The 20,819-nt window shown below is 44.4% G+C and overlaps 1 non-coding gene and 1 pseudogene across 1 annotated transcript; one reads left to right on the forward strand and one right to left on the reverse strand.

Moving 5' to 3' along the window:
* Positions 1–14,053, reverse strand: part of LOC129692994 (40S ribosomal protein S6-like) — a 45,031-nt pseudogene extending 30,978 nt beyond the window's left edge.
* A 4,447-nt stretch (positions 14,054–18,500) lies between these two features.
* Trnac-gca (transfer RNA cysteine (anticodon GCA)) lies at positions 18,501–18,572 on the forward strand. Its single transcript has one exon. It is a non-coding gene; the product is annotated as a tRNA-Cys (tRNA).
* The last annotated feature ends 2,247 nt before the right edge of the window (positions 18,573–20,819 follow it).

Consider the following 20,819-nt stretch of genomic DNA (forward strand, 5'->3'; position numbering starts at 1 on the left):
ATAAAGCATATGTGTGTGTGTGTGTGTGTGTGTGTGTGTGTATGTATATATGAGTATCTCTTAATGGCATGATGTAATGTCTGAGACGTGATTCAAGATCATCCACTAGGCCTGTGTTCACAGACTGGTAAAACTAAATCTCCTTAAAAACATCCATTGCTACCTAAAGCACCCTACAGATCCAAGGAGGCTCCTATCACAATTCTAGTGACATTCTCCATAAAAAATGGGAAAAATGTATAGTTTGTTTAAAATCATAAAAGACCCCCAAGCAAAAGGAAAATGCTAGAAGCATTATACTACTTGACTTTAAAATATGCTCCAAAGTATATAAAATATACCCCATAGCAACCCATATTGATAGTATTGACGCAAAACAGATGCTAGACTAATGGACCGTGGTAGAGGCCCAGAAATAAACCCATGTATTCATAGACAAATAGTTTTCTAGGATGGTATCAAGATATCAGGAACACACGTGGGGAAAGGATAGTTTCTGATTCTAAAACATACTGGATATCCGTGGTGGGGGGGGAGACCTCACCCTTCCATTAAAAAAAAAGTCAACTCCAATTGGATCACACACCAAAATATAATATAAGATTTAACCCATGAAAGCATTAGAAGAAAACATCAGTGAACTGCAGACATATGGTAGCTACCTGGCAAAGACTTTTTTTTTTTTTTTTAAATAAGATCCCCAAACCATGAACGATTAGAGCAAAAATGCATAAGAGTTACACCAAGCTGAAGAACTAGTGCTGGTAAAGAGAAAAGCCTACAGAATGGGAGAAAATGTTTTCAAACTATACGTGCGGCCAAGAGGTCTCTGAAAGAATGCTGTCGACAGCCATGAGGAGACACAAATCTAAACCTCAAGCAGGTCTCATCACCTCCCTCTAGAACAGCCCTTTTCAAAAAGACTAAAGAGGGAAGATGCTTGGGAAAGGTGTAGAGGAGAGCAAGGTGTGCTGGCACAAGCCTTTAATCCCATCATTCCAAGGGGCAGAGGCAGACAGACCTTTGTCAGTTCAGTTTGAGGCCTGCCTGCTCTATGTAATTCAACAATTTCACTACGGGGGTGTACAAGAAATGAAGTCTTCACGTTTAAAGGGACCTCTGCACTCCCACGTTATTGAAAACTCACGAGAGCCAATATGTGAAACAGCCCTGATTATCTATCAACAGAAGCACAGTTAAAGGAAATGCAGTGTTTTTCTGTGTAGACATCACAATATATGGCTCAGCCTTAACAGAGGAAGTTCTGTCATTTTTGGTAACTTAGATAATGTTGAAGAACTTTATGCTACACACACACACACACACACACACACACACACACACACACACACACTTGTGTGGAAAGATGATTATTGCATGATCCTGTTTATGTGGGGAATCTACCCTGTAGATTGTGGACGTCAGAGGTCAGGAAGGGTAGAGGGGAGGGTGAGATGGGTGGGTAATGGGCACAGTGGCACCGTTAGATAGGAGTAACGTCAGCACCGAGTTGCAGACTGTAGCTAAGGACAGTGTGTCGTGTGTTTCTTACAGCTCGAGGGAAGGACTGGGGAAAGTGCCCTCGTTACAGGGAAGCTCTACCACCGCTGCTGCGTGCTGTAATGTGTACGAGGATCAGAACATGAGGCTTCATCCCAGAAATACATAAACATCCAGTAGATGAGTCAGTTATGGGAGTTTATAATTGACTGACGCTGAGTGATGGGGATCTGGGAGTTTATTATAATACTCTCTCGTTTTGTATTGTTTGAAATTTTCCATTAAGTTTTTTTTTTTTTTTAAGAAATTGTTTCTTACAGCCTAAGAGCGCCATCTATGGGTCAACAGTGAGGACCGTCCTATAGCAGAGCACTTCCGAGCGCCAAGGCAATTGCTCCCTGGGAGTGACTTTAGAGTCACCAGGAAACTCAGTCACTTTAGAAAACAAATCCCCGAGCAACTGTTGGACCTCCTCGGCCTTTGGAACCGGCGTCTGGGAACAACACACAAAAAACGAGCGTTTGACGTCTCACTCGTAGACTGACTGTCGGTGCTCACGTCGCGCTGGGGAATGAGGCGGAAGTGGTTTTCTAGATTAAATGACGATTTTCCACAGCGAGTCCGATCGCAAAGCTTGTGGTCCTTGGCTAAGCGTGAAGCAGCCGCACCTGTTGGCGTGTTTTAAAAGTTAAGACTCATTCTTTACTTCTTAGCAGAAGTAAATTAGTACACGTTAGAGGCGTCGGAAAGAACTAAATAAACGAGGGAGGGGATTCTAAAAAGGGGCGGGAGAGATGGCTCAGCGGGGAAGTTTTGGATTGCTTGACTGCTTTCCTGCGCAATCAAGGGAACCAGAGTTCCTGTCCCAGCACGCCCGTGGGCAAACGAACGCTGGAGAGTCTAGCTCCAAGGGAACAGATAGTTTTAGTTCCAGCCTCCACACCTGCACAGGAGCTCACACCCCCACAGATGCTCACACCTGCACAGCCATGTGCACCTTCGTCCACGTGTGTGTGAACCCCCACACAGACCACACGCTCAGGCGTGCACACACAGATAAATAGATATTTTAAAAAACGTTTAGTTATAACTTCTAGCCCTGGAAAGTAGTTTTATGAATTTACCACCCCACCAACAGCTTCTTAGGTTACCCGGAATCTGTGGCTGTGACAGTTTTCCCAAGCTCAGGGACTTTGGGTTTAGACTTTCATCGCATAACCATCCCTCATGTATTTGATTTTCTTCGGCCCGAGTAACCCCTGCAGGCTGAGCACCATCTTAAGCAGGAGACAGAAATAACTGGCATTAAATATCTGCTTTCTCTTGCTTTCTCCCTTTTCCTGTTTAATCCTCAGAGGTACTCCTGTAACATTTGCACATAGATCAATTTCCAGCCTAGCCCTAAGTAAAGGCTGGTGGCTTAAACAACGTGACTGCCTGTCCCCATAGCTCTAGAGGCTGGAAATCTGACATCGAGGGCCTAGGGGTTTGTTTTCTTCGGGAGGCCTTTCCTCCTGGGGCTGGAATGACTACTTTCTCCAAGGATCTTCATCTTCTCAGATTGGACCCTCCTACCACAACCTCATCTAATCTCTATTGCCTTCTTAAATGCCACATGCTGAGATTCTGAGGGTAGGGATTCAACATAAGCATTTGGGCTAGAGGACACAATTTATCCCTTATTATTTTAATCTACTTTTTTTCCAGTAGCTCCCCCAAATCTCTCAGTTTCTGGACTAGGGTACATTCCTGTCACCTTCTCACCTGGCAGGCTAGTATCCCGTCACCCTCTCTTCATGCTAGGACACACCTGCTCTGAGTGGTGGTTTGCATGAGAACGGCCCCCATAGGCTCATACATTTCAGTGCTCGGTCTCCAGTTGGTAGAACTGTTCAGGAAGGATTAGGAGGTGTGGCCTTGTTGGAAGAGGTGTGTCGAGAAAGGTGGGCTTTGAGGTTTCAAACGCCCACGCTGTTCCCCATCAGCTCTCTCTCCCTGCTTTTTGTTTGTAGATTGGGATGTAAACTCTTAGTCATGGTTCCAGTGTCATGCCTGCCTGCCTGCCTGTCGCCATGTTCCCTGCCATGTCGGCCATAGCGTCCACTATCCTCTGGAACCCTGAGTCCCAAAATAAATATTTTTCTTTGTAAGTCACCTTGGTCATGATGTTTCTTCACAGCAACAGAAAAACAATGAAGATCCCCGACTTCGACTTCTTGATGGAGCTGATCAATCCTCTCTTAGCTCACCTGCTCTTTGCTGCTTTTGAGAACAACAAGCAATTTCCATTTCTCTTTCTTCCCACCTCAAAGTTTATTTGAACATGTTGCGTTTAATTTAGCAGTAGGGGAAGGTTTTGACTGCTCACTCCTCTGGAGAAAATGACACAGGCCATTACAAACTCAGTGGTGAGTATTTTTGCCCTCACTTCCTGTCCTTGAATCCTTGAAGGTCCTAGTAGCTAGTGCGTCAGGACCTTCAAGCCTCTTTATGTTCTCATTTTAACCTATATACAATCCATTCACAAGCCTTCCCTCTCTTCCACTGGTTCTCCCCATCACCTCGTCTTCCTCTGATCTATTCTTCAGGAAGATATCTGGAGTCAATTGCTTCCTTATTGGCCCACTTTCAGCAGACCAATAGTTGTAACTCACCACACACTAAAATATCTCCCACATGGCAATTCACATTAGTGGGGAACCCCAAGTAGGCACAGCCTACTCATTATCAATGTTCTTGGAACAGGAAATGTTTTATTACTATTAGTAATACTATGAATCATGAAGCTTCCTGTTCAAGATGGCTGATGTAACAGAAATGTTTACCTGTGCTCCTTTCCAGTTCCTTCAGAGTGAAGAAGTACAGAACCGAATGTGTATAAAAATAGCACATTTCTATTTTTATATAGTATATGATATTTAGTAAGTCACAATAGGTCTGGGAAATAAGTAGTCATGTCTCCATTTTAAATCAGGAGCGTAGGTCTCCGAAAGCACACCCAGCTTGCCTAGTCTCTCTCGGTGGAAGAGCTGCCATGTCAACCTGGTGCCGGAGTTGCCTCATCCAGCACTGGGGTTTGTTGAGATCGTTTTTTTGTGGCGCAAGTCCAATCATCCAATCAGGCAGGCTTGGTTTCTAATTACCTTGAATTGTTTCTGTGGTGAAACTATGTCACATCACATTGAAAATTCCAGGTCTGCTCTCATTTGCATTTATCCCCATCTGTCACATAGGGTTTCATCTGAGTGTGCTGTCCCCTTCTGGAACATAGGCTCTCCTCAGATGCCTGTGCTTGCCAGTGTGCTTCTAGATGGGGCCAGGGGCACATTGAGCTGACTGTCCCTTATTACATTCAGCACTGTGAAAATATCTAGGGTTTGCTTTGGAGTCCAAACAATGATTTACTTTTAAAACCATATATATATATATATATATATATATTGGGGTTTGCAGAATAGATTAAACCCAGAGCCTTGCACATGCCAGGCAACCAGTTTACTGCCAAACTTCACATCCAGCTGTTATCTATTTTGCAAAAGAATTTTTTCCCATCTTCTTGGAATCTAGTTGAAAGTGATGCCAAGTGTCCCATTTCTAAAGGCGAGAAGCTGGGACAGGCCAGGCAAGTGTTTGTGGAGACTTTGCTTTTGGCAGTGAGTTGAAAAAAAAATTTGATAGCATGGTTTTAGATAGAGATAACCATGGCTTTAGACCATCTGATTAAAATTCAAGATTCAAGAGCAGTTACATAAAGGGGAAACATCTGTTTCATGGGGCTGCTGACATCATTAAACAAGTATTTAAGGACCAAAAGCTGTTCAGGAGAAAGCTCAACTTGGATTTTTTTATACCGGCCAAAGATAAGTCACTTATCACTATAAGGTTGATATGAGAGAGGGTTCTGTATAGCAACTTAAATAGGTCCAAACAAATGAAAGCCCAGCCCCTAGATCTGACACTTTGAAAGCAGGGAGGGTACCCTGTACCTGATGTCTAAAAGACATGACTATGCTGACAGTTAAAGTGATGAGGTTTTTTGAGAAATATTTCTTACGTGTTTATGTCTTTATTATGGTTTATTTGTTATCTTAGTTCATAAATATAACATTCACTACTCTTTGGCTGCATTCTCCCAAGCTCTTGTTCTCTAGATACGTATGGACAAACATATTAAACATGTGTATGCATTACATTGCAACACCACACACACACACACACACACACACACACACACACACACAAAACTATGTATGTTCAGAATTACATTATACATCCTCTGCTATAAGGTGTCTCCTTCCCCTTAACACATAGCTTATTTTCATGACAAGCAGTAGACATACATTAAATGGCACCACACTTTCAAAGACAGTTTCTAAGTGCACAAGTTACTGTAAAAGATGAGCCCAACGTGACTACTAAATTCCTGTTACAAATACTATCTAAATAATCAGTTTACCAGTTCTGGTATATTTGGATCTGGTATATTTGGATCTACGTAGCTGGTTGGCAGGGAAGCATCGGGATGGCCTGTTGATGCATGAAGCGAGTGTCTGAATCTGAGAGACCACTTGGGTCAACAAGGACGAGAAGGGTGTGGGACAAGCCCTCTGGGTTTCCTTAGGCTGCTTAGCTTTGGGTTCTTTATAAAGTGTCTCAGGTTAGCGCACAGATCAGGTCAAAACACCTTTAAGCTACTCTCTCTCTCTCTCTCTCTCTCTCTCTCTCTCTCTCTCTCTCTTTGGTTATTCCTCCCAAGCTGCCCTGGGGGAGTAAACTTCTCCACAGGAACGCTGTTTACTGGCCTTCTCTCTGGAGGCATGTTCAGGTGACCAGAACCCTGCATTTCAATACTCAGTTGCCTTCCTGCCTCCCTCGAGCCTCTTTCAGCGGTCACCACTTGAAATTTCTCATCACTGATTGTGAGTCAGAAACGCTTATTGAAGTGGGACATAGGGACAGGAAAAGACACAGTAACTGAAAAGAGCCACCGTAGAAAAGTGAAAGCAGTCCCCATGGTTCAGACAAGTGGGTGTGTTGTTTTTAAAGAGTTTTAAAACAATGGACCAAAGCCCACTGAGCTTTTTTTTTTTTTTTTTTTTTTTTTAACCATTATGCATCAGTAACTCTCAACATCTATAGCAATATACTTCTTCATTTCTTATCTGACCACACCCATCCTCTCTCCCACTGGGAATACCACAGGCTCTGTGCCTGGTGAAGATGGCGGCAGCTTGGTGTATCACTTCCTCCTGGATGAGAGTATCAGCACACAGCAGGCCCGCTGTCCATAGAGGATCCTCTAGCCCTTATATGGCTTCTTACTTTAAATCAATCAGAATTTTAAAATGTTAAATTTCACTTCGCATTGTGAGAGGTTTTGATCTTTTTCTTCTGTGTTAATAGTGACCACCATATTGGACAATACAGACATAGAACAACTCCACCATTCCAGGAAAAGACTTGTACAGTGTTGCTTTAGAGTCTATTAACATTAGTTTCTTAAAAACAAAACAAAACAAAAAACCCCAAACAAACACATTGGTATCATTGCTCATCTATGTCAGACATATGAGAAACATTATACATGTGTAATATAATGACATTTCTGAGAGTTAATAGTCACACAACAAATTCTCAATAGATAATATCTACTCATAAAAGTTTGAGAAATCCATTCAACATACATGTTACTGAACTGTCCACTCTGCCAGATAATAGCTGAATGTTGGAGGTCACAGAGTAATTCACCAGATACCCGCCTTGGTGTCTAGGTGTTCATTACCTAGTTGAGGAAATGGACAGGGAAACAAATACTGCATTTCAGTATGACAGGTATAATTACTGAAGTGTGTTTAAGGTGTGGGGCCAATAGTATTGGAGGCTTAACAAGCTGTTTCTACATGGAAGGTGGCAGTTGGCATTTGAAGGACGTGCAGGGCAAGGCAGTATGTTTGTCTGACTGGAGACCTGAGGGTGGGATGATTTAACAAGGGTCTGTTCATCTTGGGCATCTGTGAAAAGGAGCAAAAAGATGGCCACTAACACTAAGGAAAAGAGGCTGGCTGCAGACCCATTACCTGAAGCACAAATGTCCACTAAACTTGAAGATGAGTTGGACCGGCAGGATCAGGAATGGCGAGCTGAGTTAGGGTCACAGAATCCACATTTCTTCCGAAATCATGGTTTGGTGAAGATCCATGTTTGGTACCAAGAAATGGCTCCAGGGACTTCGAATCAAAACTTGAAAAAGTAAGGATTTATTTCGTGAGCTGGAGATCATGGCATGAGATGGGGGGAGCTGAGGAGAGGCAATAAGTGACAGAATATAGGAGGACAACGTGGATCTAGCGGTGAGTTTCATTTAGACAAATGCTTGTGTTCTTCCCCCCAGAGTTAAAGCAGCGGATTAGCTGGAGCCCTAGGAAGGATATGTTAAACCCTTATCTACTTCGACATACACAGGCGCCTAGAGAATTTACTAGGCACTCTGTAGTTACATTGGCTTTCAAAAGCTGGCAAGCCTAATCATCACCTCTTGGACCTGGAACATGGCTCAGCAGTTTAAAGAACAAACTGCTCTTGCTGAGGACCCAAGTTCAGCTCCCAGCACCCACATGTGTTGATTCATTACATCCTGTGACTTCAGCTTCTGGGGAGCTGACAGCCTTCTGGCCTCTTCAGGTGCTGTACTCACACAAAACACTGACCGACAGACACAAATGCTCATAATTAAAGATGAAATAAATAAACCCAGAAAACAGGCAGGTCAGAAGCTTGTTAGGAGTGGAGATTCCCCAACGGGGTCCCACTGTACCCAGCTGTCCCAGGCATCCGATACACAACTGGCTCCAATGCATGGTTCCAGAAATACTTTTTTTAAAGATCAAACTAGGAAAAGAAGTCACTAGAATACATCTTGGAACACTTCTTTTTTTCAAAAGAAGAAAATGAATGTGTACAGTAAATATTAGTTTTGACTTCCAGGGAAATCTGCATTCAGAGCAAATGGCAAATGGATTCCTGAAATGAGTCATTATATATGGAAAGTGGCTGACCGCATTAAGAATGCCCAGGAAAATAATTGCTTGGATTCTAGGACTTATTTAATTTGCAATGTGCATTTAGTGGTGATAATCTGTTTAGTTCTACAATTCAGGGACAGGGGTAGGGCTTGTCTAGCCATAGCTTCGAATGAAATGCTGAGCAGTGACTGAGTGGAAATCAGAGTATTTTTTTGTAACAAACGTTCTCTTAAAGACTCTTTTCAAGTTCCCCAAGGAATGTTTCCTACTAGAGTTGAAGAGGCAGATCAGTGTCTTGCTCACGTTTGTGGATGTGCCCCCAATTGACCAAAAAGGAAGACCACTGCTTTGAGGAACCTTCATGAGAGGGGCTCCTCATGGCTAGAGAAGGGGGTGAAGGAGCAGGCTGGGGTTGATGCTCTAAATCCTGAGGAAAACATCAAGGGTTTCTCCACTTCTTGGCGTGCTCAGTGGATAGCGAGTGAGGTATTTTGATCCTCTGGCATTTCCTTAGATTTGATCTTGACTGGCCCTATAGCTCTGTTTAATTTACCGATTCTTACATAAATAATGTTTGAACCTTACTGGAAGCCAGCAAAGGGCTTGTGGGAAGATGAGAAGTCATCAAGAGAGTTCTAAAGAGGAATGGACCTCACAGGGCCCTGCAGAAGCCTTTTGGGAGGGAGCGCTGATGGCAAGAGTCAGGACTTGGGAGAGGATAAGAAGTTAGAATGCCCTTGGCATGTGCTGAAAATCTTACTAAATATAACAATTATTGCTATGATGGGGGGAATTCTGTCTTCTTCATTTGCCTGGGAATGATGGATCTGAGTGTCCTCCTTCCGACAGGATAGTATCTCTCCACTTAGCCCCAGGAAGTGTAGACATTACTTCCGACTAGGTCCTGTAACCCCAAGCCCGTCAGGACGAGAACTTGGAGGCTTTCTATACACAGAACTGATCTTTCTGGATGACAGCAGTCTTGAGGCTTGAATGGGGAAGATATCCTCCTGTTCAGGTGTATGGTCAACAGCAACAGCAGAAGCCACTGGTTCTGCTGGGCAGCTGCCTCTCCAGGCAGTGTTCTTTGGATTTCTATTTTAAAGAAATGTGGGGTTTCTACATCATGAGTCAGGCTGCCCTTAATCCTGCCTCTGCCTCTCAGTTTATACTAGAATTACAGGTGTATACCATCAGTATTTTTGTTAGGATAGAGAAATTACAGTAAAGTGCACAGATACAGAACACACACACACCCAGGCTTTGATTGCCAGGGGTGGTGACATGCTCCCGCAATCCTAGTACAAGGAGGGACGAGGCAGGATGATTGTATGCTTCAAGCCATCCTGAGCTATGCAGTGAGACCTTGTTTCAAAGAGATTCTTCTAGGACGTAGAGACATCTGGGTGAATTTACAGAATGGAAGATGAAAACATTGAGCGGGTACAAGCCCTTCCTGCCCTCCTCAGTTGTCTTTAGCAATGGTGGTTCTCCCCCTAAAAGCAAGGCTCTCTTAGTAGGTCAGCTTTTGACTTCATTCGTGCTCTTTCATCTTCTGCCTTGAGATGCTGCCGTGCTCTCTCCCTTTGTCACCATTTCTGGCTTCTTTCTTTGAAGAGGTGGCCAGAACGTTACTGATTCTTTCAGAGCCAGGTGAAGCTTGGCCCTTCCTAACCTCGCTGGCTGTGTGACATCTCACCTGCATCTCTGTGTGCCTCGGTCTCCCCTTTAGCTGAAGACAGTCCAACTCAGTTGAATTAGGTAGACAGTAGAATTGGTAGAATTACTAGACTGATCAAACAATAGTATAGAAAGCCCAGTTAAATTTGAATTTCTGAGAAATGTGTTATTTTACAGCCTAAATCCCATTTTCAAAAATTATTATTTATTTGGAATTCAAACTTAACTGTTCTCTTATCATGTCCTTTTCCTTATTTGTTTGCTTGCTTGCTTGTTTTGTTTTTCTGAGGCAGGGTTTTACTGCATAGCCTGCGCTGCCCTGGAGCTCCTGATTCTCCTGCCTCAGTCTCCAGAGTGCTGAAATTACAGGTGTGTGCTGTCAGGCCTGGCAGGTGTCTGGCACTTTACCTAACATGATTACTCTCAGGAACAGGGGCTCCTATCCAGTTGTCTCATCCAGGAGATAGCTGTTCATTGTTTTCTCCTCATGAGTGTGTGTATGTGTGTGTCTGTCTGTTCACACGTGCATGGAAGCATGGGGTGGGGACTAAATATGCACATCTGTGCTTCTGTACATGGTAAGAGTCTAACAGTTGCTCTCTGTCCTGCTCACTGAGGCAGGGCCTCTCAGTTGAACCCAGAGTGCACAGATATGGCTAGTCTACCTAGCCAGCTCACGTCACGGAACCCCGATATCTACCTTCCAAGCACTGGAATTTGAAGAGTGCTCCTATACCCAATGAGCATTGGGCTTTACACATCTGAACTCACATTTGCACGACTTGTGCTTTAACCATTGAGCCATTTCCATGGCTCTGAGCTTCGTTCAGAAAGGAACATACTAGCCAGAGATTAGAACAGGCTTAACCACAGACCCTGAGCAGAAGGTACATGTAGGTGCTAGCCACAGGATGATACTGAGCACCAGAATGAGGCTAGCTTAAACTGTGTGGCTACACAGCTTCAAAGACGTCGTGTGAAGGAGAGAGTGTAGGGCATGTCACTAATAATTTTTACACATTGTCTGCTTGCTGGGATGATTTGGGATATAGTGGCATAAAAAAGTATTGTTAAAATTTATTTATCCCCGTTGGTACTGCTGTAATAGAGCATAGCTACTAGAAAGTTTAGGCTGACATTTGTAGCTTGTCTATTTCGCCCATATTTCTATTTGGCTGAATGACACTGGTCTAGAGCTGTAGCCAAAGTAAGGGAGACTCAGTGACCATTAGGCCAGGAGCCAGGGGCCAGCCTGCCCAGCAGGAATTAGACTTGCCTCATTATAAGCCTGTGGCTGAAATGAGTGGAGTGTTTAGAATCCTCAGATGCAGTTTTCACTGTTTAAATTCTCTGGGTTGAATGGTTACATAAGAATGGTGGCTTCTGCATGTTTGGCTTCTGAGGGACAACACTGCTGTGGAAGGGAGGGGAGGGGACAGGATGGGTAGATGGAGGAGAGGAATGTGTCAGGGAAAGGCTCTGGTTCTTGGATGCTGTGTTGAGTTGCTTGGTTTTTTAATTCTTCTTTTTCCTTCCTTTGTTTATGAAGCAAATTGGCAGTAGCAGGCAGCTCTGTCTTCGTTTGCTGGAAGCAGATGTCCACAGTAATTTGAGATTTAGGGCTTGAAATGGCATAGATAGGGACATGAGGAAGTATGGAAAAGACCCATGAAAATTTTGTCAAACAAATTAAATCTCTGTGAGTCCCCTGACCCTGGAAACTATTTATAGAGCAGAGTTCTGAAAGTGGAGCATCTTTTTATAGCTGAAAACATTGCAGGGTTTCAAAGTTTAGGTGTAGGGTTTAAAGTTTTTTGGCCTGCCAGGTCCTCTTCCCTCTACTCTCACCTGAGGTTCCTGAAAAGTGAAGAAACATTGGTGAAAGTGAAGCAAATAGAAATGCAGGGCCCTTTGAAGGCCCAGGGTACCCTGTCCAGTGGTAAAAACAAAACAAAACAACTTAATTTTTTACCAAGCTTCACTGGTAACTTGTGCACCAATCACATCAGACTGAAGAATCGGGTCTCAGATGCACAGCCCACCATTGGTCAGTTCCCAGTTTCCTTCCTGATGGGGATGTCATCATGTCCTCCACAGACGTCATGTCAGAGGACTTTAAGATATGACATTTGCAGGCAGTAGTGGCACACACCTTTAATTCCAGCACTCAAGAGGCAGAGGCAGGCAGATCTCTGAGTTCAAGGCCAGCCTGGTCTACAGAGTGAGTCTCAGGACAGCAAGGGCTACACAGAAAAACCACACACACGCACACACACACACACAGGACATGAAGATTGGAGGCCAGTGAAAAGAGGTTCCTGCCATGCCCCTTATTCAGCAGGGAATCGGGACATCTCATCTGTCCCCGCAGCCCTCTTCCACCCCTCCCTCCTCTTAGGGTTTTGCCACTGCAGTGAGGTGCTGTGTAACACAGGGCTTCTCAGGAGGGATGGCATTGATTTAACACTGACAGATGCACTCGGGCTGTGAGCCAATGATATTTTGGGAGAGGAAGAATGTCTCAATTTTGGGATGCCATGAGATTCCAGGCTTACAGGACTCTGGGTGCGTAGAAGACATGGTGGGCGCTGACCAGGCAGCCGGGGCTGGTGGGAAGGTACAGTTGCTGGCTTGCCGAGAGAGGAGTCTGATGCAATGGCATTTGCCTTGGCGTTCTGTCAAGCAAAGCTTGAGCTCTGCCAGGAGCTTGTCATCCGTTGGACATTGATTCCAGGAAGCTGATGATATAATGCCACTTGCTAGATGGAGGTGCCAGGACAAATGACAACATGATGAGTCTCTGGCTCCTCGCAGGGGATCATTATTTCCAAGGGCCCAGTATCACACAATGATTTCCTTTTCCTTATTCGCTGCCTAATCTTGGTCACGCCACTGTGACTCCATCGTTATGTGTTACCACTGTGGGGTTTTTTAATTAAACTTATTTATTTACTTGTGTGTGGGGTGAGGATGGGGGGAGGTATCACATGTTCCATAGCATGAATTTGGAGGCCAGAGGACAATTGAAAGAGTTGGTTCTCTTTTTCCACCATGTGAGTCCCAGGGACTCAAGCTCTTCAGGCTGGGCAGCAAATGCCTTAACCCAAATGAAACACCTCAGCAGCTCGGAACTGTGTGCGGACGCTTTTGGGGTTCATTTATAAAGCAGGGCCTTTATCTAGGCAAATCACAGGAAGGAGGTTGTGAATCATAGAACAGTGTGCTGGATGATGTCAGCAGGTAGTAAGATAGGAAGAGACCAGGACCCAAGGCCATTGACAACCTCCCATTCTTCTTGAGGTCTTGAGGTATGGGGTGGTGGAGAGCCCCAACAGGTGCAGCGGTGGCAGGCAGGGAACACAGGCATGCACTTCTAGCCACGCGTGGCTGCGTGGAGGATGCCTAAATTTGTAGCATGCATGAATTCCTCTGCTCCGCATTGGGGAGCACATCCCAACTGGGATGACTGAAACTGGGGTGACTTGAGAGCTGGGGTTCCAGCTGCTCGTCTTCTTGTTGGACCTGGCATGGAACTGTTGGCAGGAATGCTTTTTAAGAAACCGGTGACAGTGAAACACGCAGCCTTGCCATGTTCTTCTTCATAGCATGGCGCCTGGGACTTAAAAGCGGGAATTCCAATGGATATAAGGGAGCCCTCTGTGTTCCTTTCTGCCCTCGCCACAGAAACCCCACAGCACTATTTTGGTCATACTTTATTGGTACAGAAGTCCCAACCTGGTCTTGGTACATGGCTCAGCTGGTGAAGTGCCCGTTTTTACCAACTTACCTGTTCCTGTGTCCTGGGTATTTGTGAATGATGCTGCATACAGGAAAGGTACAGAGGTTTCCATGATACGGACTTTCTTTCCCATCGGAAGTGAGATGTCTCCATCATGCAATAGTTCTCTCAGCAGTTTTTTTTTGTTGTTGTTGTTGCTGTTTTTTTTTTGTTTTTTTGAGGTTCCACCATCTTACATTGCTATCAACAGTGTACAGGATCCTTCTTAAATCTGCATCCTAGTCACATGTATTTTTTTTTTTTTTTAGCTAATTTTTGTGTGTATTTGATGGGGGCTTTTATAACTATATATACTTAATAATTTTGCTACAAAATAGTTATGAATTAAAATGATCATCGGTTGTCCTTGTGAATAAGATTGTAACCCCTCCTATCAGATATAGGTTTGAGGATTTTTTTCCCATTATGTAGGGTCCCCCCCCACACTTATTGTATCCATTGTTTCCTTGCTGTGCAGAAGATCTGAAAAACTTAAATTCTAGTTTTCATTAGTTCCTTGGGATCTGGCAACATCAAGGCAGTTCAGTTCCCCAAACACTGCGTTTGAGCATAACAACCACACAAGGTTAGCACTGGGTTGAGGAACAAACACAATTTCCTTGACATTTTTGCAATATATTGTGCCATGCCGCCCCTGTAGCTCTAACCCTTGAGTGCTACATTTGGAACTCAGAACAGACTGGCCTGCACTCCTTTTAATTAGGACACATATTACCCTTGACTTTTGCCTTCATTTTGACACTGAAATCAGAGTCACATGCTTGGCGTTATCACAACAGTGTTAGGAAGGTAGAGAATGTGGAACATGTCAGTTAGATGCCTATCAATGCAAGTATTGTTTTGGGGTTCATGGAATAAACACATACACACACACACACACACACACACACACACACACACACACGTATGTATATCTTTGTCAATATGAAAGCACTAGCAGCAGTTCTCCCGAAGAAGAGAGGGGGCAGGGAAGGAAGGAGAAAGGGCTAAGGAATTGAAGTTCACTCTACGAGTTAGAGATACTGACAACCCCAGCCCCTACAGCTACTAAACCGGACACCCATGAGAGCTGATGGCACACCATTATTCTGAAAGTCTGCCGACAAACACACAAGAGGAGCCGAGGTTTCAGTTGAGTGTGGAGGGCAGAAAAGATGGATGTCTCCAGCACAAAGCAGTCACGTCGGCTTTAGCTTTCTTCTTATCCAGCAATTTTGTTCTAATTGATTCTTAAAGCTGATTGGATAAGCCCACCACATCAAGGAGAATAATTTGCTTTATTCAGTCTCCTGATGGCAATGCTGATCTCATGCAACCCCCTCCCCACCGTTTATCTATCCAGAAAAAAGTTAACAAAATACCTGGGCTTCCAATGGCCCACTCAAGTTGAAACAAAATGGTGGTTCAAGTTAAACAATGACACTGTGGCTTCAGTGAGGTTTCTAAGATGACTTGGGATCTGTGTGTGTAAGTTTGCTAGCTGTATGGCCTTGCCAAAGTTGGTTAACTTCATCGTACCTTGATTAAATCACTTGTAAAATAAAGGTGAAAATAGATTCTCCCACGTTGCTTATTTTGAACTAAGTAATTTAGCATTTTAAAGCGTTCAGAAGCATTCATTGCAGGCTCTCAATGCAGCATGTGCTTAATGTACATTTTAATGTATCCCAATAGTTACATATTTATTTTGATGTGCAATAGGACACAATACAACTGGCATGATTTCAAGAGTATTTTTGCTTGGTATGATGTTAAGTCAAAACAGTGGGTTAATTTCAAAATGAATAAGAAATAAACGCTAGTGAGGACGAGTACACAGGCTCAAGGAAAGTCAAGTGCAAGGCAGCCAGAGGTGGATGCAACCTCAGAGCTGTCTGACAGACAATAGGACATCTTGAGACCACACAAATGGTAAAAAGATAAAAAGAAAAAAAAAAAAAAAGACCATCTCAAACCGGGTGGGGTCAACATGGCCAATCAAGATGTCTGCTAATTATCTTTTGCTTCATTGTAATGAGGTCTCTGTATCATCAGCCTTGCAAATCGCCTCCTCGCATAATCATCTGATGCCACGATACATCCAGAAAAATCCCCTATGATGACAGAAACACTACTGGAGAAAATCCTGGAATTCTCCACCTTTCGCCTCATCAATGTATGTCTTACCCACTGGACTTTGTCCAGAAGAGTTTCTCTAGAGGCCTGGGTAGTGAGGCTCTCCCTCTACTCCACCAGGCTCTTTCTTGAGAAGCTGGGACTCCCTGCCTTGGGTGTGTACTTTTAGCCTGTAAATAAACTTCCCTAACTTTAGCTTACCACTGGATTCTTTCTTGGATAATGACCAGAAGCAGAAAGCAGGGGTTAAGGTAAGGTCTCCATCTATTGACTCTATTTCTGAGACCTCCCTAGCCACCACTACCAGCAACATTAGTACAGGAGACACTTAGTGAAATAGTAAAAATTATGACGGAAAAAAAGTAGTGACTGATTAGGTTTGGGAAATACTGTGGGTGATGGTGTGTGTGTCGAGGAGGTTGTGGAATTTAGCATGATAACGGATCCACTTCTCTGAAGGATTTCCTGAGATGGAGGGTGCTTCCTCTTAAAATATGGGAAGTCCCCTAGAAAACCAGGAGGACTGGTGCCTACCATCCAATATCCATCCAACAAACATTTGTTTGAGTTCCAACTCCCTGGCTGTGGGGGAGTTCTGCCTTCGAAGAACCTTGAGCAGAGTAGATCCTAGTTCAAATCTTCTCCCTTCTTCCCCTCCAGTGCATCAGTGATCTCATTCATCATTTCTCACTTGGTACTTTTTAATCTGCAAAAGAAGTGATTGGAATGACTGTTAAATCCCTCCCAGCACTGGAGTCCTTGAGTAGGAAGCACACACTTCACCTGTTACTGATAAAATCTCAGCTTCCATGGATGCTCAGAGTGAGGAAAGAGCAAAGAGTAAGCAAAGCATGCAATGGAAATCTTGGCTCTCCACAGTTTCATGCTTTGAACACTTACTCCCTAGCTGCTGGTGCCTGGCCTGTTCTTCAAATGCATTCCTTGTTTTCTAGTCTGCCACCATCAGAAACAAGCCACTAATAATCTTGCTGTTGCACAAGGGAACACACAAAGTGAAAGTAGCCAAACAAGACAATTCTTTTTTTTTTGCAAAAAGAGTGTGCCAGAACCAAGACTCAGCTACCATTCTGAGAATGCAGCTGGATCTTTGCATAAAGAAAAGTTTATCAGGTGGGGGAGGTTAAAAGGCTTGCATGAAAGTCTTACAAAGTAAGGGAGATGTATGGAATATTGGCAGGTAGAACAAAATTTGATAGAGCAAAAAAAGAAAAATTCTCGTACCACTGAGTGAACAATCTCCAGCACACCCTCCCACAGCCACAGACTTTCACTCTGCCGTGCCTTGCCTTCCATTACAGACCAAAGGTATCTAAAACCATCAGCTAAGACAGGTCTTTCTTCCTTTGAGCTGTGCTTGCCAGGTATCTCGTCACAGTTATCCAAAGTAACAAATGCCCCAATGCACCCCTTTCCAGCGTGAGGCAGGGCACTCAAAAATGGGATGGAGTCTCTCTCCACTGCCAAGGTCCTGACAACCCCAGTCCTCACACTGACTGAGAACATTCTCACTCCCACATTTACTGTACTTGGGGAAGATCTAAGAAACGTGCGTGGTTTGGGAAATCGCCGGGAAATACTTCCCAATAGGCGCACACACATCCGATTTCCGCAGGATGCTTCTGCGCATGGCAGTAGGGGATAAGAAGATGTTTGTAAGGTCAAGACACACAGGCTGCTGGAGCTATGGGCACATTTGGAAGTTAAGGAGCTTTGGCAGGGGGACGAGGGTTGATAACTTTGTTAGCTGACTATGAGCCCTTGGCATCCATTTCTGTTTCTTGAATCAAATGACCCTCTAGAGTGGACAGTACTGCAAGTTTCAGGCGATTTATGTTATATAAGCGTGCCACTGACCATCTGTTTTCAGCCGACAGAAATCATCTTACATTTACGACTCGGGACAGCTGTCTCTCACCAATTGTTATTGGGACTCTTCCTCCCTCAGAGTCAATTTAATGCTACAATTATCTATCAAGTGCCAATTTGTGTGGTCATGGAGATCTATGTAAGGCAGTAGCTGAGGCAATCATGACAGAAATCCAATCACTCATATTGTATTTATGTCAATGTTCTCAGTTGTGGTGAAATGGGATTTTTCTGTGAAGTGAGGTTTGCTTTATAGGAAACGCAATAGACAGGAAGGAAGCACTGAGTACTAGCCAGTCTGAAGGAGAATTTTCTTGGCCCTGTGAACTTAGTTCTTCAGATCTCTGTCTTGTGTCATTATAAATCTCCTCTATAACTTCTAACGCCCAGATTGCTTCCAGCCAGCACTCCTAATTATAGCTCCCCTGAGTCACTGGAGGCTTTAAGAACCAGAATGCTGAGAGGCAGATACACTATAAAAACAAATCCATTTCACTGGGGGTATAGCTCAGGGGTAGAGCATTTGACTGCAGATCAAGAGGTCCCTGGTTCAAATCCAGGTGCCCCCTGTGTGCTCTTAACTTTTATATAGATTCTTTGGCTTTTATTAATTTCCGTGGTTCATAAGCCATGGTTCATGGCTTATTGAATAATAACAACTTCCCTTGAGTTTTTCAGACATTGTAAGCACTAGTCTAGGCTCTCTTTATATTCCCTGTCTCCCACATTTCTTCCAATACTCAAAAGCTGCAAAGGGAAAGTCAGGATTTTAACTCAGAGCAATGACCTCACCATACCACTCACCTCACTGTTCTGATGTAAAACACTGGCTGTGTCGGGCCTGGTGACACAGCTGTAATCTCAGCCCTTGGGAAGCGTCAATGGGAAGATAGGGAGTTCTGGGCCAGCTTTGGCTTTGTAATGGGGTTGAGGTCAGTCCAGGCTATCTTAAGAACCAAACTAAACCAAACAACTTTGTGATGAAATCCTGTGTGACATTTCCAAGGTCGCCATGATCCTTACCACATTCTGGCTGCAAGGAAATCCAAGAAATTTAGGGAGTGTGCCCTGAGAGAAGCAAAGAAAGACAATCCGGTTAGTGACAGATCGTGTGAGCAGCTGTGTGAGGTTCCATAATGTAAATAGGAGAGAAACGTCTACCCACAGAGCACTGCTGGTGTTCCATCTAAACTGGTCTGAAATTAAGGAACTGCACGCGGGCCACACCAGCGCCATCACTCCTCAACCAGGGTCACGATCCCTGGGGTTGGAAGGACCCTTTCAGAGGGATCGCCCAAGACTTCTGAAAAACACAGATATTTACATTACAATTCACAACACTAGAAAAGTTACAGTTATGACGTAGCAATGAAAATAATTTTACCGTTGGGGGTGTCAACACCACAAGGTTGGTAGCCTTAGGAAGCCTGAGAACCACTGTTCCACACGCCAGAGCTTCGTGGGTGCCTGTCACCTTTCATCCCCATCTTTCTTCAGTGGCCATCACTCCCACAGCGGTTGACTTCATTTAGCACCTCTCCTCAAGGGTGAGGATCAGGCAGGGTGCCCAGCCTACGCCAGGGCCTACGCCAGCCAATTCTGTAACCACTCAGTCCAGCAGGAATGAGTGTGATCTAAAGATCACCCTGTCTTTGACAACGAAAGTGTTGAAAGAATGAACTAGATGACGTTAGAATTTCCACGGGAATTTTCTACTGTGTGTTGTGTGGTGGGTGGTGGTGTCGGGGGAGGCATGGCACTCTGTTGGCAGCCAGACCAGAGAAGAAGGATTTACAGTTAGTCAGATGACCCTGCTAGAGAGACTGCAGGCTGCAGTAATGGTGGGCACGGGACCATGCCTTGGCCAGGCTGCTTAGTTACACACGTGTCTTGCTTTTTAGCTAAATCCCTCCCCTCAAGTAAGGCCCCAGAAGATGGACTTGGAAGGGGTAGGGGTCACAAGATGTCTTTGTCTCTCTTCCAGTGTGGTCCACATTGTAAAAAGAAAACAACAACAAAAAACCTTCCTTTTCTGATTCTCACTATTCATTTGGCTTGTGGTGGATGGGTGGTCAAACTTGGCTTATTGGGTCAGAGGCTGTGACCGTAAAGTCAGCAAAAGTTTGGGTGACATTTCAAGAACATTTACTATGCATTGGACTGTAGGAAGCACAGCCTCAGAGATGAGTGAGACTCAGCCCCATCCTCCATCCACTCTCCATGGGAATGCAGGCATGAACCATTGGAGGCCATGCCTGAGCTGTGCCAGGTGTGCCAACTTTATCAGTGAAGAGGCAAGTAGAGATCAGGGGTGAAGATGGTCCTGTGTTGGTTTAGAAGACTTGGGGATTATTGAGAAGGCATTTGCAAGGGGTGTGTAAATAGACTTGGTTTTCAGATAGGCTGCCCTGGGAGCAGGGTGGGTGGAGGTGGGGATGGAGGTAGGGACAGGGAGAGGGTGATGATTGACTTGGGCAACCTGAAATGTAAAATCAACTGCACTTGGTGTTTAACTGGAGCTGGAGCTGGCGTGGCCCAGAGTTGCCTGAAATATTTGGCCTAGATGACAGTGGTGCCAGCAAGCAAGACAGGGGCAGGAAAGGTTGTCAGATGGGTGGATATGCAGGCCCAGGACTAGTCCTGTGCCACACCAGAACCCCAGCCCCATAACCTGGTCATTATGGGACCTTGAACTAGACATTTCAGTTATGTTGTGCCTCCATTTCCCACTTACAAACTAAACACACTGTCACTAATGTTTATTTTATGCTTCTTCTTCTTCTTCTTCTTCTTCTTCTTCTTCTTCTTCTTCTTCT

The sequence above is a fragment of the Psammomys obesus genome, unplaced genomic scaffold (genome assembly GCF_907164565.1).
Source record: "Psammomys obesus unplaced genomic scaffold, mPsaObe1.curated_primary_1811, whole genome shotgun sequence".
NCBI classification, from domain to species: Eukaryota; Metazoa; Chordata; class Mammalia; order Rodentia; family Muridae; genus Psammomys; species Psammomys obesus.